Genomic DNA, 23,132 nt, shown 5'->3' on the forward strand with positions numbered 1-23,132 from the left:
TCAGTCAGCAGCAAATGGTGGGGACACAACTAGGCAGGAGACAGCAAACTGCCAGTCGCGGCCATGAAGGTGGTAGGAGGGCAGAAGCCTCTGGCATAGCTCATGTGAGAGAAGCCATATTATTACTGTGTAATAATATTTTGTGTATGCAGCTCCAGTGCAAAACAATGTGCTCTTGTATGCACCAGGTTGATTCCCCTGCTGCTCCCTTGGTTGGGGACTTTGGTAGATAGGTGATAGAGGGGGATAGACTAGGCAAACTAATAGCTAGAGTTATTACATTCCAAATGGGCCTTAAGAATATTATTTCAATTGTTGCTTAGTGTCATAATAAAAGTATTACTGATGAGATAGCTGAGGTGTATCTGAACTTTTACATGGTTATTCAGTATATACTTTGGACATTATGCATAAGATAGCATACAGCACTGTGTAAAAGTTTTAGGTAGATGTGGAAAAATGAATCAGACTGGTAGAGTTGGAAGGGATCTCCAGGGTCATCTGGTCCAACGCCCTGCTCAGTGCAGGATCACTAAATCATCCCAGACAGATATTTATCCAGCCTTTGTTTGAACACTTCAATTGAAGGAGAACTCACCACCTCCTGTGGTAACCTGTTCCACTCATTGATCACCCTCACTGTCAGAAAGTTTTTTCTAATATCTAATCTGTGTCTCCTCCCTTTCAGTTTCATCCCATTGCTTCTAGTCTTTTCTTGTACAAATGTGAATAGGGCTGATCCCTCTGCACTGTGACAGCCCTTCAGATATTTGTAGACCGCTATTAAGTCTCCTCTCAGCCTTCTTTTTTGCAAGCTAAACATTCCCATATCCTTTAACCATTCTTCATAGACCATGATTTACAGACCGCTCACCATCTTGGTAACTCTTCTCTAAACTTGCTCCAGTTTGTCTATGTCTTTTTTTTTAAGTGGGGTGCCCAGAACTGGACACAGTATTCCAGATGAGGTCTGACTAAGGAAGAGCAGAGGGGGATAATGACCACAAGTGATCTAGACTCTATGCTTCTCTTAATACATCCCAGAATTGTGTTTGCCTTTTTGGCTGCTGCATCACATTGGTGACTCATGTTCAGGCTATGATCTATTAGTATACCCAAGTCTTTTTTCACATGTCCTGCTTAGCTCAGTTCTTCTCATTCTGTATGGGCTTTCTTCATTTTTCTTGCCCAGATGTAGGACTTTGCATTTCTCCTTGTTAAATACCATTCTGTCAGTCATTGCCCACTGTTCAAGCTTTTCTAGATCTTTTTGAGTACTCTCTTCCTTAGTGTTAGCTATCCCTCCTAGCTTTGTGTCATCAACAAATTTGATCAGTTTCCCATCAATTCCCTCCCTCCAGATCATTTATAAAAATGTTTAATAACACTGGGCCAAGGACAGAGCCTTGTGGTGCCCTACTTGATACATTCTTCCACTTGGATGTGTAGCTATTTATGACCACTCTTTGAGTACGATCACTCAGCCAGTTGTGAATCCACCTAACAGTTGCCTTGTCAATCCCATATTTGGTTATTTTTTCAATAAGTATAGTATAGATACTTTGTCAAATGCTTTACTAAGGTCAAGAAAAACGATATGCACCGCACTTCCCTGATCAACCCAGTCAGTGATACTAACATAGAAGGAAATTAGATTAGTCTGGAATGACTTGTTTGTTATAAACCCATGCTGGCTCTGGTTAATTACTCTATTTTTATCCAAGTACTTGAATACATGCTGTTTAATAATTTGTTCAAGGATCTTTCCCAGTATAGAAGTCAGACTCACAGGCCTGTAGTTTCCTGGATCCACCTTCTTCTCTTCAAAGTAAAGGTCCATTTACATGTAATGATTATCGGTCAAAATTCATTCAAACGTACGAAAATGATTGATAATCGTTACATGTAAACACGAGCATCAAGCATTTTTTGTCTGAACAATGATTTTAAGGTGAACTTAAAAATCCATCCTTCAGCTGCAGAGAGATAAAGTGTCTCTCAATAGACCACATGCTGTGTTCTCCGTGGGACTCAGGAGATTACATTGTAACCTGCCAGCAGCCCTGATGAGAACAAAGCAGCTGCGTGCACAGCTGTGTGTTTGATTAATCACACACTGGGCTCTGCAAACAGCTCCTGGAGGCCTTTTTACATGCAAATGAAGATAATAAAGTGTTAATGGCAATTAACACTTTATGCAAAAAGATCGCTAAAAGTTTAAATCTTTTAATCATTTGAAAGATTATCTTTGAGTGTAAATAGGCCCTAACAATGCTTTCAAAAATAGAAGTGTTAATACTTTTGGTCAATTAACAAAATGCAAAGTGAATGAACAAAAGACAAATCTAAATCAAATCAATATTTGGTGTGACCACCCATTGTCTTCAAAGCAGCATCAATTTTTCGAGGTACACTTGCACAGAGTTTTTGAAGAAACAGGACAGGGAAGTTTTTTCAAACATATTGAATAACTAACCACAAATCTTCTGTGGATTAGGCCTTGTTCAACTCCTTTTGTCTCTTCATGTAATCCCAGACAGATTTGATGATGTGGAGACCAGGGCTATGTGGAGGCCATATCATCACTTCCAAGACTCCCTTGTTATTTTTTAGGCCTTAGTCAGACGGGCGTTTTTTCGCGCGATTTGCGCATGCGCATGCGTCCGGCGATTTTTTAAAACCATTGCTGCAATGGTATCGGACACATGAGCGCTTTTTATGCGCTCGTCCAATAAATTATAGAACAGAAATCGCAGATCGCACCTATCTGCGATCTGCGATTCCTGTTCTCTTCTCTATATGCGCTCAATGGGGCCGGCGGCAGCAGCGCCGACCCCATTGAGAACATATAGAAGACAAATCATTCTTCTCTGCCACAGCTGTTACAGCTGTGGCAGAGAAGAACGATGTTTGCCCATTGAATTCAATGGAGCCGGCAATACAGCCAGCTCCATTGAAAGCAATGGGCTGCCGGCGAGCGCAGGATGAATTGTCGGGAAGGGCTTAAATATATAAGCCCTTCCCAGCAATTCATCCAGAAAAGTGTAAAAATAAAAAAAATCTATATACTCACCTTGTCCCGGCAGACGGAGTTCAGAGCGGCCGGCCTGCAGTGGGTGTGAAGGGGGTGTGAGTCAGACTTGCCCCTGATTGGCTCAGCGCTGATGATGCTGTCAATAGGGCTCCAGGCTCTGATGGTATTCCTATCAAATTATATAAAAAAAATGTGGTGATCTTTTATTTGAGGATTTGTTGGCTGTTCTGAAGGCCTCATTTCAGAATGAATTATTACTGGTATTCATGTTGGAAGCAATCATTTTAATGATACATAAAGAGTGTACGGATCTTTTGAGTGCAGCGTCTCATAGACCAGTTAATTTACCTAATACTGATGCAGACATCTGTCTGGGATGATTTAGTGAATCCTCTCAGACAGACATTAGAAGGAGGATTGATGCATTTGAGCTGTGGTGCTGGTGAAGGCTGCTGCGTATGCCCTGGACAGCGAGAGTAACAAACAGAGAAGTCCTGAATCGTATAAGACCCGATATATCACTGGAAGGAAAGATGAGCAGTCTCAGACTCACATATTTTGGCCATGTAATGCGAGCAGAGTTGCTAAAAAAATCTATAATGCTTGCACAGATCAGAGGCAAAAGAAGACCGGGCCGCCAAAGGACATGATGGCCGATACTGTCAGAGCTGATACTGGCATGGATATCACACAACTGAAAGAAGCAGTGCAAAACCGAAAAACATGTAGGGAGCTCGCCTCTAGGACTGCCGAGGGTCATAAACAACAACAACAACATGCAAAAGGAGATGAATTACAATTTAGCACTGGATACAGAGTCCTAAGAAATTGGATCTTCTCTTGACAATTGAGTTAAAACTGTAGATGCAGTAAGAAGAAACTATAGAAACAAATTAACTATTTCAAACAACGCATGGACCCCAGTCAATCAGATTTACCATAATATCAACACACCACTAAATAGTCTACCTTCAACTTCCCTAAATGGCCTGCATTGTCTAAACTTAGGTTCCAGCCAATATATCTTAAAAAGGGTGCAAACATTCTTTAATTTCAGGGACAGTAAGGAACTCTTGTATGAAAGTACACCATTTCTTAAGAAATTTTACAGCATGTGATGTAGCATATTTCTCTTTCTCTTTCAAGTTAGTTTGCTGAATGATATTTGACATAGTCAGAACCTGTGGTCACATCCAGTATGTTAACAAACAATGCTTAGTCACCAAAAGTATGAAGTGAACCATATCGGCAGCTTTCAGTTTATCTGGAAAAAATTAAATAAACATGTTTAGGGATTTACTCCTCTGTCAGACGAGCGTTGTTCTCATGCTGCTATAGAAACCAATAGGTTGCTATGGAAGAGCTCACATGGACTCTTTGTAGAAGCGCAGAATCTGTGCTTCTAACAAAATTAGGACAGCGAGTGCCGACTCGCATGTCAGCTCTGTGGTGCGCCGAGGTGCAGCTTGCTTTCCATAGGTTCCTATGGGAGCCGTGGAAGCACGCAGCCTGCACCACGGATGTGTGACCGGGCTGCTTCACGGAGCTAGAGGCAGCCCGTTCATGCGATCTTTTTCAGCATGTCAGCAGCGTTGTTTACACGTTGCATAGCAGCGTGTAAACAACGCTCATGTGACGGAGGCCTTAAGAAGAGGGAGATTTCCCAAACTCTAGCTAGAAAGCAAATGAGTTCTTCCCCAAATAATTGGCTGTTAGGACACAAACAAAGACCATGTAACAAATCTGTCTGACATTTGAGACAGGCATATAAACGGTCAGGCACATTTACATGCGGAGGGATATTTAACCCTGAACATGGCACCATGCATTCATTTAAATTACAACTCACACAATTTTTCATTGATGACCGTTTTCCTTATGGAAGTCTAACCATGAAGAATTTATTGATGTATATCTGGATCATTAAGTTCTTGTGCCAATCTCTTAAAAAGGGAGGAGCATCTTTTATTAGTGTAATTTTCCATTATATGTATATTTAACAAGGAATTGTAATTTTTTTGAAGGTTTACCTACAAGTAAATCTAAGGGCTTAGTTATCCTTAATTAACACATTCCAATCTAGTTTTAAAGAAACCTGATATTTGCCAGTAGAATAGAAAATGTGATGAAGTAAGCTGGTGGTAATTTGTGGATGTGACAACTGTTGCACAGTCTTAATGCCTCCAGCCCTCCACACAAAGAGTTTATCTACCTAGCACAAATTACAGGTGTCCCTATAGATCTAAATGCTTAGAAAAATGAAAAAATAATCCAGATGTCTTTTATACGTGCTTCCACATCACAATTGTATCCCTGGCCAAAAGGGACTGTATAGTGGTAGTGTGAGAAACTATAGTGAAGTAGTGCATTTAAACTCTATGGATACAGAAGATCTGATTCCATATTATAATTCGAAAATAAACTGAGCCTTGAAACCAATCATGACATTGGCGGTAAAGACTGGCTTTCATACACCTGCGAATATCTGGAAAATTAACTCCTCGTCTGTCTTTTGACAATATCAATTAAAGTCTAGAGATTCTAGGGCATTTATTGGCCCATATAAAGATACAAATGCAGTTTGGAATGCCTTAAGCTCTTCATGTTTCATTAGCGAAGGGATGATCTGCAATGGGTAAAGAAGCTTAGAAAAATTAAGCATTTTACTGTTACACGTGCTGCTAGGATCTGTTGTAGGGTGAAGTCACACGAACGTATATCGGCTCGGTTTTTACGCCGAGCCGATATACGTTGTCCTCGTGTGCAGGGGGAGGATGGAAGAGCCAGGAGCAGGAACTGAGCTCCCGCCCCCCTCTCTGCCTCCTCTCCACCCCTCTGCACTATTTGCAATAAGGAGAGGTGGGACGGGGGCGGGGCTAATTCTCAGAACTTGGCCCCGCCCCCGACCTGCCTCTTCCCATTGCAAATAGTGCAGAGGGGCGGAGAGGGGGACGGGAGCTCAGTTCCTTCTCCTGGCTCTTCCATCCTCCCCCCCTGCACACGAGGACAACGTATATCGGCTCGGCGTAAAAATCGAGCCGATATACGTTCGTGTGACTTCACCCGTACTATGTACTCCTTGTAGCACAGTCAGGTGGTTGAGGGTTAATTAAGCTGGCTGGGTGTGGTACTTCCTGCTAGCCAATCTCCTGGATCTGTGCTCACATATAAACCCAGCTCCTGTCAGTCTCTGGCTGGGTTCCCTAGGGTGAGTACTCATGTTAGTTCTGTGTCCTGTAACTTGTTATCAGTCATGTTCAGCTTGTTCCCACTCTGATCTGTGTTTGCAAGTAAGTCTATTGTGTGGCTCTGCTTCCCCAAGATTGTCTGGACACCTGTCGTCCTAGTCTGCAGTACATGCAGCCCCCTTTTCCTTCCCCCTGTTCAGGTGCAGCCTCCAGAAATCTTATGTCTTACTCTGGGTGTCAGTTGGTGTAACTGGACACTCCCCCATGTCAGCTTGTGTAGCTGACTGTCTATTCCCCCCGGTATGAGGACACATAGACTTGCGGTGAGTTCCTTCTGTGTGCATGTGATCTGAGTGGAGTCTGTCTGGCTCTGTTCCCTGTTCTGTCCTGTTCCTGATGCAGCTGGCGGTGTGTCCAGTGCTCTGTTCTGTTCTGTTGCAAGCTTTGCTGAGTGATCTCTGTTCTGCTGGTTCATGTCCGTTTGTACGTTTAAATTCTGTCAGTTTCTTGTCAGTCTGCTGCGTGACCTGCTATCTGTGTCCTGTCCTGTTTCAGCTTTCTGTGTGAACTCTGTCTGGTTCTGTTGGACTCCTGGTTAGTGTAGGGACTAGCGGTATAACCAGGAGCCGTGAAATGGCCCGCTAGCTTCCACATATTGTACAACATGTCAACCAATACCTGGTATTTACGTTCAGCTTATCTGTTTCTAGTGGTTGCATGTTGTGTGCTGTGTATCCTGTTCTGTCTTTGTCATGTGGCATGGGTATGCCTCCTGTTCTGTGGCGTGGCCCCTAGGTTCAGCTAGGGGCCAGATCCAAAGACCGCTGGGCTGCCCTTATTGGGGCAATGTCCCCGCTTAGGTAGGGCCATGCCAACCTCCCGGTAGTACAGGGTCAGTTTGCTTGAAACCTGTGTGAATCCTGTGTGACCCTGGTGCTACTTGTGTGCGTCCATCCCATCCATTACATTTCCCTTTTTAGGGTGCGATCGTGTGGGCTCCCGTGCTTAGGTTGCCCACACGATCATAACATTTACATAAGTAACAGCAGTCCAAAAGCAATAAGGGTAGACTCTTCCATCTCTGGAGCTCGGTAAAATTTTTTTGTATCAATGGAAGGTATTTAAGCTGATAGTAGCATATGAGAGTTTTGATTTTTTTTTTTTTTATCCCACGTGTAAAATAATTTTTATTGTATAGGCAGAAGAGATATGTAAATTTGTACAAGATCATTGACATACACAAAATTATTTAATTCACTTCTATTTAGAAAAAAATATATACATTTGGTTGAATTCTATAAAATTTACAATAGCATATTTTGAGTCTTGAGGGGGATTGTTAAGATATTTTACTTATTTTATAGGGATTCAGAATGAATTTGTGTTAAGGAATCAAATTGAAATATCTTGTGCAGTGAAATTAAACAAGTTCAACAATTTGGGGGATTACTGTAACAAGGCAGAAGCATAATTTCCAAAAGGAAAAATATACAATATTCTGGTTAACCCCTTCCTATTGAAGCCCTTTTTGCTTTTGTCATTTTATTTTTTTCTCCCCATATTCAAAAAAATCATTTTTTTATTTTTCCAGTGACAGAGGTACATGAAAGTTTTTTTGTGTGGGAAAGTTGTATTTCTCAGTTGTGCCATTAAAAGTATCAAACAATGTATTGGAAAACTTTTTAAAAATTCAAAATGTGGCTAAATGGAAAAAACTCAATTACACTATTTTTTAGAGAATAGCACGTAGAAAGGACATGTCATCTTTACTCCGTGGGTCAGTACTGTTACTGCAAAACCAAATTTCTAGTTTTTTTTTAATGTAGCACTGTTTAAAAAAATATGTTTTAACAAAAAGTTTGCTTTCTGATACCAATTTTAAAGGGGTTGTCCCGCGGCAGAAATATAAATTTTTTCTCTTCCCAGTCCCCCTTCTAAAGCAAACATACTACACTACCCGTGGAAAGCGTTTTTGAAGAGCGTTTCTACTCACCATTAGCTCGTTTCGTGAACTTATAAAAATTCTTCTTTCAAGATGGCCGCGGTTCTTTCCCAAGGTGCACCACGGTTTTCTCCCATGGTGCACTGCAGGTCTTCTCCCATGGTGCACTGCGGATGTCCTTCAGCTGTCTGAGCTCCATTGCCGATTCCAGCCACCTCATTGGCTGATCGGCACCATGTGACGGGGCGGAGCTACGCGATGATGCTGAGAAGGGGGAGGAGCCAGGATGCAGCTCCTGAGAAAGGACCTTACAGAAGGGGATTCCTGTCTGCGCAAGCCCGACTGTTCGTGCGACCAGAGAAGCAGTTTGCTTGTCGCCATGGAGACAGGGACGCCAGCACCGGAGGGGGTAAGTGTATAACTTCTGCATGGCCAATATTTAATGCACGATGTATATTACAAAGTGCATTAATATGGCCATACAGAAGTGCATAACCCCACTTGCTTCTGCGTGACAACACCTTTAATGCCCGTGAGTTTTTTTAGTTTTTCGTTAATGGGTTTTAGTAAGAGCTCTTTTTTGGGGGGTGACCTGTAGTTTTTATTGATACCATATACAATGACCTCGTCATTGCCCGTGAATATGCCTATACCCTGTACATGCACATCATTTTGCAACAATACAGTATAGGCAAATCCTTGAATTCTGCGTTTTCTGTTCCATTAAAGATGGGAATGTTGCAGAAGGGCAGCCCAGCGTGAAAAAGGCAATGTCTAAACTTGAAAAAGTTCTCTCTATGCAAAACATGAAATCTCAATATCAAGCTTTTCAGCTTTCTGTAACGTGATGATTGAATATGGACACCGTTTAAAGGTTCACAAAATGTGAAAAAGACTGGGGTTTAAAAAGCCCTTCCTATTATTTCAACAGGAAACCAGAGGGAAGTTCAAGATGAAAAATATGAGTATTCTGGCCTACAGATAAATAAGGCAAATATGTTAATTATTAAAAAATGGAAGAAATTAATTATTATAATAATTCTTAAAGCAATAGAGTTTAATGATAAAGCTTCTATACTTACTATGGCCTCATTCACATGAGCGTGTATTTGCACGGACATATGTGTGTGCAAAAACCACCCGTCTATTAGAATAATTGGATCCCTATGGTGTGTTCACACCATGTCTGTGTCTTACAGGTGTGCAAACATGCACACTTGCAAAAGATAGGACATGCATGTATCAGGAATTCTGTGCTGCATGTAAATATTCCCCGTGGGGAGTCCCCTCATCACTGAACACTGTGACAGCACTGTCACTGGGTTCAGTGACAAGGGGACTCCCTGCGGGGAGTAAAGAATCCCCTGCCACAGCTGTGGCAGAGGATTGTGATGTTTTCCCATTGATTTCAATGGGGTCGCCAATGACGGCGGCCCCATTGAAAGCAATGGGATGCCGGCATCCCCTGCAGTGATTTTCGGGGAAGGGCTTCAAATATAAGACCTTCCCTGAAAATCAACCCTAGCTTGTGTAAAAAAAAAAGTATATATATACTCACCTCTCCGCCGCAGTCAGGGCTCAGGCGCGTCTTCCCTGCTTGGTCCCCGGCACTGTAGTGAGGCTCTTTCAGCATGTGGGGATTTAAAATCCAGAAAAGAAAAATATGGGCTCACCTCATCAGCAGTATCTTCCAATGTTGCAGGGAGATCTGAATTTCAACGGGAGCTCCGTCCTCAAACAGCCGGCGGCAACTGTTGACAAAGGCTACTGTAGCCGAAACGCTTTCAGCGTGGACCTGTGAGCTGTATGCTTTTTATTCAATAAAGTATGGAAAAATTTTTTTAACGGTAGTAGCTCCTCTCCACTTCTATTTTTCTGTATATTGGATTTAAAATCCCCGCCTCCTAAAAGGGCTGCGGGCGATTGGCTGACAGTTTAGCAAATCACAGGCAGTGCTCAGCCATTCATTGAATGACAGCTGAACAATCCCTGTGATGGGTCATAGCGCATATAATAATAGTCTGCACATGTGAACGATACCGAAGATGCCAGCCACAGATGGATGGTGACCCACCATATAGGATATCAACCCTGGCTGATATAACAGCGGGATGCCCTGTATCTCCAAAGTGGGCCGCACTGGCTGATATCTTGGGCTCTTGTTGGGGGAGCCCAAGATGTCAGGCAGTGGGGCCCACTGGGTCACCATCCATCTGTGGCTGGCATCTTTGGTATCGTTCACATGTGCAGGCTATTATTATATGCAGTCGCTCCTCCCCAATTTGGGCTGGGTTGAGTGGGTGACTGCATATTGGTCTGCAATGAACAAGTTGCTCCCCCACACTATTATCTGGCTGACTGCATATCTTTAGGGCTTATGGCGGTTGCGCCTGCCCTACGGCGATTGTGCCTAGAGCGACCGTGTCTGCCTTGCAGACTATCAGGTATTTCATTTTTGGCTTTTTCAGTAAATAAAGTTTATTGAAACCCTGCTTAAAAGGACATTTAAAGGGGTTGTCCCGCGCCGAAACGGGGTTTGTTTTTTTTCAACCCCCCCCCCCCCCGTTCGGCGCGAGACAACCCCGATGCAGGGACCTAAAGAAAAATCCGCACAGCGCTTACCTGAATTTCCGCGCTCCGGTGACTTCTTACTTACCGGCTGAAGATGGCCGCCGACATCTTCTCCCTCGGTGAACCGCAGGGCTTCTGTGCGGTCCATTGCCAATTCCAGCCTCCTGATTGGCTGGAATCGGCACGTGACGGGGCGGAGCTACACGGAGCCCCATTGAGAAGATAAGAAGACCCGGACTGCGCAAGCGCGTCTAATTTGACCATTAGACGGCGAAAATTAGACGGCAACCATGGAGACGAGGACGCTAGCAACGGAGCAGGTAAGTATAAAACTTTTTATAACTTCTGTATGGCTCATAATTAATGCACAATGTACATTACAAAGTGCATTAATATGGCCATACAGAAGTGTATAGACCCACTTGCTGCCGCGGGACAACCCCTTTAAGTTTATTTGCTGAAGTGCTGTGCTGAAGCAAGATGATATTGCTGTGAAGGTGAAAATAAATAGGAATTTGGAGTTTAACCCATTGGTGTCTACCTGTGATGTGAGCGAATGATCCCTGGGTTGCTACAATCATGTTACATTGTATTCTTTTGCCCTTTTTGTGCTGCAGTTTTTTTCATACTGTCCCTAATATTATGTTATATTTCATAGGGTTTTTTGACAGTGCATTTCTACCCTACATTTAACGTGTAAACTGAGAGAATATCCTGACACATATGCTGAACATACAGCATCAGTGTATACAGCTGTATGCCATATACTTGCAGAAGGGACACTTTGACTCCCATTGTAATTTTAAAAATATATACTTGCTTTATATATTTACTGTGGGATCACTTTGCATTAATAACCATTGTTGACAATGGTTTTCAATACTGTAAAAATAAAAACATATGCTGCTTGAACCTACAATATGCCAAAAGTCCTTCTTTTGGCATACCGTATATACCGGCGTATAAGACGACTTTTGAACCCCGAAAAATCTGCTCTGCAGTCGGGGGTCGTCTTATACGCCGGTAATACAAAAAAAAGAAAGTGTCAAAAAAAAAAAATCATTGCTCATCTCCCCCGGCGTTCTGCGGCGCTGCTGCAGGCTGTCGCTCCCTCCTGGTCCCCGGCAGAGCATTGCTTTCTGGACGCAGGGCTTGAAATCCCCGCCTCCAGAAAGCTAAGGCCTCCTTCCCACGAACGGATTTACGCCGCGTAATTCGCGGCAAAAATCCGCTGCGTTGCCCACAGCTATTAGGTTCTATTGAACCTAATAGCACAATGCTCACGATGCGGAATTCCACCGTGAAATCTCCCGTCCTCACCCGCGGTATGCTCTATTTGCCGCGGGTGTACACGCTGACTGCTTCCATTGCAGTCAATGGAAGCCGTCCGTTCAAGCTATCTCCCGCTGTAACACAGCGGAAGATAGCGTGAAAACGCTTTCCCGCCTACCGCCGCCGCGTCATATGACGCGGCCGGCGTGTCACGTGACATGGCCGGCCGCGTCATGTGACGCGGTGGGCGTGTCACATGACGCGACGGCGGTGGGCGGGGAAGCGTCTTCACGCTATCTTCCACTGGTAAGTATGGGGTCTCTGGGGGGCGCTGTGACTGGCTTCGCCGCGGAATATTCCGCAGCGGAGCCCGTCACGCTCGTGTGAAGCCAGCCTAATACTGTGATTAGCTAACACACGCCGTCAGCCAATCACAGCCATTCAATGACATCATTGAATGGCTGTGATTGGCTGAAGGCACGTGTGTTTTCTGGAGGGGGGATTTCAAGCCCTACGTCCAGAAAGCAATGCTCTGCCGGGGACCAGGAGGGAGCGACATCCTGCAGCAGCGCCGGGAGAGGTGAGTAATAATTTTTTTTTTTTGCTCCGCTGTATTCCCGGCGTACAAGGTGAAAGTTGGGGGGTCGTCTTATACGCCCCGTCGCCTTATACGCCGGTATATACGGTACATTGGGACTCCTATAGGCTATGTAAGCAGGGAGTATTCCCCATTGTTTATGCTGGACATACACTACAAAGGTGTAATAAAACAACATTTAGGAGCCCACCATTATACAATGTACCAATATCAATTATTGTGCAGTATATCATGTCATTCACCCAAATCTAAACATTTTGTGCCTGCATTATCTCGGATTCTGCCAAAGTATCTCATACTACATTGCCTATTATCTGACTGCTCCAATTATGTTGCCTATCATCCTATATTATCCTGATCACTTCACACTTTCATACTGCATCACCAGTAATATCTCACAGATTATCCTATCTGAGCGGTACTTGGAAGTCATTGACAGTGACCTGGAAGGTAGACACTGGGTCTTTGCACTGAGGTTACCACTGGTACAGAGTCTCTTAAGGCTTTATATATCACTTGTTCATGGAACTGTCATTATAAAAGAAATTAAATGTTATTTACAACCCAGAAGAGATACACAGGGTGACATCTAATATCATAGCACCAGTGCAGGGTCAAAAAGGAGCTTCCAACCTTTGGCCACCATCATTTTACAACTGTCTCGGGTGACAGAAAAAAAAAGAAAGCATCTGATGGTTAATTTTCTCATTTATTGAGCTGATAGAAAGGCCTATCTGCACCGTAAAATGATTCTTACCCTGAACTGAAAACTGCATGTGTGGAAGGGGTGAGGGTCGAGGGCAGTGAGGAGGATCTAAGAAGCTTCTGTTCTTCAGCCACCATCACATACCAACTGTCATCTTAAAAGCAGCAGAAAAATTAAAGCATCGGATTGATTGGCTTTAACTGTGAGGTTTTTGAATTATAGAAGAAAGCAATCATCTGATTGGTTATTATTATCACTTATTGAAATAGAAAAATAAACCATCTGCCCCCAGCAATGGTGGTCATCTTGAACTGAAAACTGCATGTCTTATGAATAAGACCAGGTTCACACTACATTCAGTGTTCGCATTCAGGTGGACAGTGTGAATCCAACCTAATGAACACATTTTGGTACAGTTTCTGATGTGTTCTGAAAAATATTTTGACCTCCAGTCATCCATGCAGACAGACATAAAGTTTTGAGTTAGAATGATCTAGGGAGATTTAAGTGCAACAGGGACAAATATCTGTGTTGTTTTACGATCAGGAATAATGTACATTTTCAATCTGGAACTAATGGGGTTTCCTGTAATATCACTTATCATTTGGATTGTACCTCATGATATATCATATATCTAATTGAATGTCGGCGTGGTCTTCAATATGTAGGGAGGACCACACAAGAGTTGAGAAATTGTATTAGCCAACATACGTATAATATCCGAAAAGGCCTTTTGCAAGAGTGTTTCCGTTCACTGTACATTATTCAATTAAAATGAGGAAAAACCATTCTCCATCCTTCCAATTGATTTTATTCAGAGTCCTGTACGAACAGATTTCAAACATTTCGTAGAAGGGAATTGTATTGGATATATAAATTACAAACATTCCATCCAGAAGGGTTAAACGAAATGCTGGATATTGTTTTTAAATGATTTCCATCCCATTTTTAAAAAATTATTATGGCAATATATATGAAATGCCTGTTATTGAAGAGAATGGAGGAACTATGAGGGCATCTAGTGGCCAAACTGATATTTGCAGGCTATATTCATTTATAATTTTGAGGATATGATAAAATATGCAATTTTATGGGGAAATTGGCTGGATTATGTGGGTTGATGAATCTGTATTTACTATACTGAAGAATTAATATTTTTCTAATAGAGCAGTTAGTTTTGGAGGATTTAAAAACTGATAGAGTTTTTATACTATTTAGCTATTTATTCTGTATATTTTAAATATGCTTTATATCTCTGGATTGTATTATAATTTTGTAGTTGTATTGCAGATTCCGTGATCGCCGTCCGTCTAGATGAGTTGCAGTAAAACACGGGCATTGAAAGGCATGCATTTTTGATGCTTTGTTCACACACGTGGATATGAATTACTATTTTGCCGTGGAATCTCCATGCATGGCCTGCATTGATGTCAGTGGAGGCACCTGACCCACAGCCCACAGCCCATATGCAATAAACATTGCATATGGGCTGCGGGTACCCGAGTCATCGCTAAGCAACGGCTTGGGAAATACAAATAAACAAAAAAAACTGTACGGCGCATGACTGCTTGCATGCCTCTACAGTTTTCCACAGTACGGTTAGGGGAGGTTTGCAGTTTCACCGGCTGGGCTCACAGCCATTATCCGCATGCAGAATCTGACCCGCTCGTGTGAGCTCAGCTTATGAAGTGTCATTTGCTTTAAACTTTGTGGCGTAATGAAGCTATAAGTTCAAATAGAGAAATGCGTTGCTTTTGTGTCTTTTGCTTTTTACAAACTTAAGAAATCTATACTTGCTGCTTGTCTACTGATTGGAGTCGGGTTGTATTGTATGAGCTGACATCACCATGTGAGACACAGTGTTCACAGGGGAGCAGTTAGCTATCATAGCTATTTGTCATTTTGTTCTCACAGGTAAACTCATGACGCTTTGCATCTTTTCCTACCCCGCTGTTCAGTAGTGATGACATTGCAACTGCCCGCAATGGACACCCCCTTTAAAGTGTAGCTGTCATTTATTTAGTCATTTTGGTAAAGAGTAGGTGATTTTAAGTTTTTTGCAGAATATTTAATAAAACAATTCTGTATACTTGTAGTAGAAAAACTACCTTGAAATGTTTCTCCTATCCCAACTCACCTATATAGATGAAGAGCATTGCTATGTAAAATCCATTTTCAGCAGCATACTTGTATAGAGATAGTGAGTAAGGGTGGCTTCACACGAGCGTGTGCTGTGCGTACATAGGTGCACACAAAAACACGTGTGTATGAAGGTCCATGCATTGCCTTCAATGGAGCCACGGCTGCTGCCAGCAGCTCCATTGAAGGCAGTGGCCTGCCGACACCCCTGAATTGTTTTTCAGGGAAGAGCTTTAAATATAAGCCTTTCCCTGAAAAACAACAATTTTAATGTAAAAAAAAAACAATGTACCTGTACACCACTGCCGTGTCCCCGCGGGGATGAAGAACACATCTGCCACATGTGGCAGATGTCTTCTTCATCCCCGCAGGGAATAAAGAATTCCCTGCTGCACCTACCACATCTGTGACAGATGCAGCAAAGGAATTCTTCACCCCTGCAGGGAATAAAGAATTCCCTACTGCAGCTGTCACAGATCCGGTAGCGGATCAAGCTGCCGACATCCAGTAATTGTTTTTCAGGGAAGGGCTTTCCTAGAAACCCACGGTACTCTAAGACTGTCTGTGTCTGTAATTATTCTCCGCCGAGGATCATTCCGGTGTGTAGGAACGGTGGCGTCACCGGTGGCAACTACTACCCCCACTTTCCTGTTTATTGGCATTCCCTATCTTAGGGGTGTCTTTGGTGGCCTGCAGTTATACGCTGGCCTTGGCTGCGTGTTATCCCCCCAGGAAAGGAGCCTGGTAAGTGCCGCCATGACAAGCCAGCATTATACCCTCCCAGCTCCCCACATATGTCAGGTGTCCGGGGTCTCCCTATGGGATGATGCTCGTTCACTCTCTTGCATTCTTAGTTTTGACTCACAAGTAGTGATGCAAAATACTAACCAAAATACTACTTCATGAAAGTGTTTTTAAAGGGGTTGTACCAAAATCAACTTTTATCACCTCTCTACAGGAGAAGTGATAAAAGTCCAATCAGTGGGGGTCTGATTGCTGAGATCCTCATGAATCCCAAGAACTGTCGTCCTGCGTCCACATCTCCTCCTCACCATGGGTTCACTGCATTTCACCCTCTGCAGCGAGGAGATTGTATGGGGCTGACTGAAACACCTGAGTACAAGCTCAGCCTAAAAATCACATGTGGTTTCACCACATTTAATGCAGGTTTTGCCTCCCGATGCTGCAGTGACCTCCAGCAGCTTTGTAGATAATAGCGCTTGCTTCAAGCCTGTTGTTGCAGAAAGGGCCCCATTCCTCTCAGGGCCTCTCTACGACTGCAACACCTGCCCAGACAGTACAGTTGTGGCCAGAAGTCTTGAAACACACAAATAATGTTGTCAAAAAGTTTGTTACTTCAGTCTTTTTAGATCTTTTACTCAGATGTTTGTATGATATACTAAAGTACAATTACCGTATATACCGGCGTATAAGGCGACGGGGCGTATAAGACGACCCCCCAACTGTCACCTTATACGCCGGTATTCAGTGGAGAAAAAAAAAAAAATTTTATTACTCACCTCCCATGGCGTTCTGTCGCGCTCCGGCAGGATGTCACTCGCTCCGGCAGGCTGTCGCTCGCTCCTCGTCCCCGCCGCAGCATAGCTTTCTGAATGTGGGGCTTGAAATCCCCGCTTCCAGAAAGCTAATACACACGCCGGCAGCCATGACATCATTGAATGGCTGTGATTGGCTAAAGCACACGTGGCTTCAGCCAATCACACTATTCAATGACATCATTGAATGGGTGTGATTGCTAACACGTGCGCCTTCAGCCAATCACAGCCATTCAATGATGTCATTGAATAGTGTGATTGGCTGAAGCCACGTGTGCTTTAGCCAATCACAGCCATTCAATGCTGTCATGGCTGCCGGCGTGTGTATTAGCTTTCTGGAAGCGGGGATTTCAAGCCCCGCATTCAGAAAGCTATGCTGCGGCGGGGACGAGGAGCGAGCGACAGCCTGCCGGAGCGAGCGACATCCTGCCGGAGCGCGACAGAACGCCGTGGGAGGTGAGTAATAAAATTTTTTTTTTTTACACTTTTTTTTTTTGTATTACCGGCGCATAAGACGACCCCCGACTGCAGAGCAGATTTTTCGGGGTTCAAAAGTCGTCTTATACGCCGGTATATACGGTATAAGCATTTCATAAGTTTTTAAACTTTTGATAAATTCATCAATTTAGGTAAAGACTCATTATTTACAGTGAGTCTTTTATTTGAAGACTTCTGCATTTCTGGGCCAAATCCTGACTGACTGTAAAGGCCCATTTACACACAACGATTATCGCTAAAATTAGCTCAAAAGCCATCTTTTGAGCCATAATCGCTGTGTATAAATGTGCCCATCTTTCAGTTTTCTGCCGAACAACGGTTCTCAGTTTTCAGCCCTGCCGGCAGAACACAGGGAATGTAATTGGGGGAACAACGGGTGGTCTGTTCCCTGAATACAGCTCCCGGAAGCTCACATGCTACAACTTGATACTAATAGGCATTAGTACCAAGTAGTAGTTAAGCAAAATGATCACTCAAAAGTTATCTTTTGAGCGATAATCACCGTGTATAAATGTGCCCATCTTTCAGTTTTCTGCCGAATGACAGTTCTCAGTTCGGCTTGAAAACCGTTGTTCAGCAGAACAGATGATAAGCAGGACCGCAGGCTGTGTTCTGCCCAGGGACTGCTGATTACAGCTGATTGCATTGTCTCAGCTGTTCTCTGCTGTCAGCCCGGCTGACAGAACAAAGGGAATGTAATCAGGGAACAGCGGGTGGTCTGTTCCCTGGATACAGCTCCAGGTGGCTCACACGCTACTACTTGGTACTAATAGGCATTAGTACCAAGTAGTAGTTTATGCAAAATGATCGCTCAAAAGCCATCTTTTGAGCGATCATCTTTGCAGTGTAAATGCACCTTAACCCATTCTTACCTAATCAGTGCTTGAAGTTTATCACAATTTATGTGTTTTTGTTTGTCCACCTGCTTTTTGAGGATTGATCGCAGGTTTTCATTGGGATTGAGATCTGGGGAGTTTCCTGGCCATGGACCCAAAATTAAAATCTTTTGTTTAGCCACTTAGTTATCACTTTTGCCTTGTGACATGGTGCTCCATCATGCTGGAAAAAGCATTGTTCATTGCGTAATTGCTCCTGGATGGTTGGGAAAAGCTGCTCTTGGAGGACGTTTAGACATCATTCTTTATTCCTGCCAGTGTTCTTAGGCAAAACTGTGATGAAAAACAACCCCACACAGGAATGGCCTCAGAATGCTTTACAGTTGGCATGACACAGGACTCGTGGTAGTGCTCACCTTTTCTTATTTCTGCTTTCTTACTTCAATGACAAAACAGGGGAAAAGCTGAATGCTAATGTGAGCAGAACCTTAGTTGTGAAAACCAATGGGGGGGGGGGGGGGGGGGCAAAAAGAGCTCTCAACCCAGCTAAAGCCGTGCCTGCAACAGAGGCTCTGATAAACAACTTAGTACGTCTGTGACAACATTATAAGTCAGTGGGGTCCATCATGTGACAGATCTGGCAGATTGTGGCTTCCATTATAAACTGGAATATATTATTATATTGTTTTCCTTTTTGTAGACTTCTGGAGCGCTTCCAAACATCAAAGTCCTCCTTTCTTAGCTTCTAATTGAATTTTCCATCCTCCACTTGTTAACTGTTTTGTCTCAATTTGAACAGCAATACAAATACTCAAAGTTCTTGCTTATAAATTAAATCAAGGAAAGAGCAAGGAATATGTTAAAAGATACAAATTAGACATATTAAAAGCGACTACATGAACAGCCTATAGTAAGTGATATCATATATGTTTCATACATGTAAATTCAGTTTGTATAAAGCACTGTTTTTCACCCTGCATTAAAGGGGGTATTCGAGGTTAGAGAAAATTGTGGTCAATGACTGGCTGCACTGATCACATGTTCCCAAAATTCCCATGTTCGGAAATACAGTGATTTATTAAAAGTGATGTCTCAGGAGAGCTGACAGGTCCTAAATTAGATAAGGTGGAAAGTTTTCACATGATAGATATGGGTGTTGGAAAACCTTAAATAAATACAATTATAACTCAAATGCAGAGTTATGTGCTTAATTCCCATTTGTCAAATATTACATTACGTTTAAATAACACCAAATATTTAAAGTGTTTTTCCGGGCAAATACTATTGATGACGTACCCTCTGGACAGACTATCAATAGTTGATTGCTAGAGATCCGTTGCTCAGGATCCACAGCGGTCAGCTGATCCCTTGGTCCGCTGTCAGAGCAGGATGTCATCATTGTGATCAAAGCAGGAAGTCCAAGTCTGCATTAGGGTCAGATCCGGAAACATAATATCAATGGGAGTGAAGCTGCCTATTAAACTTCCTACTCGAATCCCAGTGACGATGTCCCAGTGACCCCGCTGCAGGTGATCTGCTGATTGATGGGGATCCTTTACCCCCTACATGCAATCTCTCGCCTGAACATGTCAGCTGCACCTCAAGAACATCGCAAGAATCCGTTTTTTTCTCACCGTGGACACGCTAAAAATGCTTATTGTTGCCCTTATCCACTCTCTTCTAGATTATTTCAAATCGTTGCTGATCGGCCTCCCCTGCTCCAGACTCTACCCTCTCCAATCCATTCTGAATGCGGCAGCCAGGCTCATCTTCCAGCAGCTACTCGGACACCTCTGCCCTGTGCCAGTCACTGCACTGGCTGCCTGTCAAATACAGAACTCAATTTAAACTCACTACCTCCATCCACAAAGCCCTCCACAGTGCAGCGCCCCCCTATATTGCCTCCCTCATCTCAATCCATCACCCAGCCCGGGCTCTCCGCTCTGCTAACGAAACTAGACTGAGCGCCCCTCTAATTCGAACTTCTCATTCCCGCCTCCAAGATTTCTCCAGAGCAGCACCGTTCCTCTGGAACGCACTACCAAAGGCTACCAAGGCAGTCCAGGACTCGAAAAACTTCAGGCGTGATCTAAAAATGCACCTTTTCAGGGAGGCATACCGCATTCCCTAAACAAACCCCTCTGTACGCCACCTGATAACATGCTCCCTGACCTACTGACTGCAATCCCTGCTAGCCACCATCAACTGCCAATGCCGTCATTCCATTTCTGCTGTCACACGACTAATTGTCTAACCATTGTTTATGTGTATAGCATCCCACACTCTCCACCTCGCCATACTGTGCACATCTCCAGCCCCTTTACTTTCTGTATCACCCCATTACTTGTAGTATGTAAGCTCGTTGGAGCAGGACCCTCACCCCCATTGTTTCCTTCAACTGATTACTATGTAACCATGGTTTTTGTCTTTCTGTATTTTCCCTGTCTTTGTATATGTTGGCGCTATACAAATAAAGATTATTAGTATTAGTATTATCCTGAGCAGTGGCTCTCTGGCGATCAACTATTGCTAACCTATCCTGAGGATGTCACGTAATCGCGATGGCCACATTTAAAGTGTAACTGCCATTTAAAGTTCATTTAAAAGTTTTTTTAATGTACAAAATAGTTGATTCTAGGCATTTTCTCCAAAATGTTTTAATAGCATATTCTGTAATTTTTTTCTTCCAAACCTCAATTCTGCTATGCACCTAGGAGAATACATTGCTAGGAAAATCCCTATCACCCTCACTTGATAGCAGAAGAGGCAGTAGAGGGTGCTCCAGCTGCTTCTGCACCTGTTCTATGTAGTACTGCTGCAAACAAAGTGGTCCTCGTTGAACACTTTATAAAGTTTATTGAGTCTTAGGGCTCCTCCCCACTTGCGTTTTATTAATGCTGCGATATCGCTGCCTTTTTTTTTTAACTGGATTGTCAATGGGACTGTTAAAAACTTTCTAATGTTAAAAACTAGAGATGACTGAACGTACTCGTCCGAGCTTGATACTCGTTCGAGTATTAGCGTGTTCGAGATGCTCGTTACTCGAGCACTTTCATCTCTGAGACATTAGCGCGCTTTTCTGGCAAATAGAAAGACAGGGAAGGCATTACAACTTCCCCCTGCGACGTTCAAGCCTTATACCACCCCCCTGCAGTGAGTGGCTGGCGAGATCAGGTGTCACCCGAGTATATAAATCGGCCCCTCCCGCGGCTCGCCAAAGATGCATTCTGACATAGTTCAGGGAAAGTGCTGTCTTGCTGGAGTTGCTATAGGAGTTGTTAGGAGTTATTTTAGGCTTCAAGAACCCCAACGGTCCTTCTTAGGGCCACATCTGACCGTGTGCAGTAGTGTGAAGGCTGCTTTTTGCAGTGTTGCATTTTTTTTTTTTTTTGTATATCGGCCGTGCAGAGCATTGTGTCCTGCAGTAATTTTACATTGTCCAGGGCCAGTAGTGGTGAGGCAGGGACAGAAGACATATTTAGTGTATATAGGCAGTGGGCCTTTCCAAAAACATTTGGGAAAAAAAATCTATTTGGGCTGCCTGTGACCGTCCTCAGTGTACTGGGTCTCTGCTGGGGGTAGTTGTCCTAATTCATACGCAGCCAGCTAAGTGTTACAGCAGGCTTGCGCAAAATTCTTTCCTGGCTCTGTGTTGCCTGTTACATCACCGCTGTATTCCTGTCCACAGTGAAACAGTCTGCAGTAATTTTACATTGTCCAGGGCCAGTAGTGGTGAGGCAGGGACAGAAGACATATTTAGTGTATATAGGCAGTGGGCCTTTCCAAACACATTTGGGAAAAAAAATCTATTTGGGCTGCCTGTGACCGTCCTCAGTGTACTGGGTCTCTGCTGGGGGTAGTCCTAATTCATACGCAGCCAGCTAAGTGTTACAGCAGGCTTGCGCAAAATTCTTTCCTGGCTCTGTGTTGCCTGTTACATCACCGCTGTATTCCTGTCCACAGTGAAACAGTCTGCAGTAATTTTACATTGTCCAGGGCCAGTAGTGGTGAGGCAGGGACAGAAGACATATTTAGTGTATATAGGCAGTGGGCCTTTCCAAAAACATTTGGGGAAAAAAATCTATTTGGGCTGCCTGTGACCGTCCTCAGTGTACTGGGTCTCTGCTGGGGGTAGTTGTCCTAATTCATACGCAGCCAGCTAAGTGTTACAGCAGGCTTGCGCAAAATTCTTTCCTGGCTCTGTGTTGCCTGTTACATCACCGCTGTATTCCTGTCCACAGTGAAACAGTCTGCAGTAATTTTACATTGTCCAGGGCCAGTAGTGGTGAGGCAGGGACAGAAGACATATTTAGTGTATATAGGCAGTGGGCCTTTCCAAAAACATTTGGGAAAAAAAATCTATTTGGGCTGCCTGTGACCGTCCTCAGTGTACTGGGTCTCTGCTGGGGGTAGTTGTCCTAATTCATACGCAGCCAGCTAAGTGTTACAGCAGGCTTGCGCAAAATTCTTTCCTGGCTCTGTGTTGCCTGTTACATCACCGCGGTATTCCTGTCCACAGTGAAACAGTCTGCAGTAATTTTACATTGTCCAGGGCCAGTAGTGGTGAGGCAGGGACAGAAGACATATTTAGTGTATATAGGCAGTGGGCCTTTCCAAAAACATTTGGGGAAAAAAATCTATTTGGGCTGCCTGTGACCGTCCTCAGTGTACTGGGTCTCTGCTGGGGGTAGTTGTCCTAATTCATACGCAGCCAGCTAAGTGTTACAGCAGGCTTGCGCAAAATTCTTTCCTGGCTCTGCTGTGCGTTCCGTAAGCGAAGTCAGCCTCCAAC

General features: G+C 43.6%; 1 long non-coding RNA gene across 1 annotated transcript in view; it reads left to right on the forward strand.

Moving 5' to 3' along the window:
• Nucleotides 1-17,502: 17,502 nt before the first annotated feature.
• The window catches only part of LOC136612021 (uncharacterized), a 516,282-nt gene continuing 510,652 nt past the window's right edge, over nucleotides 17,503-23,132 (forward strand). The window contains exon 1 of the long non-coding RNA XR_010790338.1: nucleotides 17,503-17,585. This is a non-coding gene — a long non-coding RNA (uncharacterized lncRNA). The remainder of the gene's footprint in view (nucleotides 17,586-23,132) is intronic.

Source organism: Eleutherodactylus coqui, chromosome 2 (genome assembly GCF_035609145.1).
Source record: "Eleutherodactylus coqui strain aEleCoq1 chromosome 2, aEleCoq1.hap1, whole genome shotgun sequence".
In the NCBI taxonomy this organism is placed as follows: domain Eukaryota; kingdom Metazoa; phylum Chordata; class Amphibia; order Anura; family Eleutherodactylidae; genus Eleutherodactylus; species Eleutherodactylus coqui.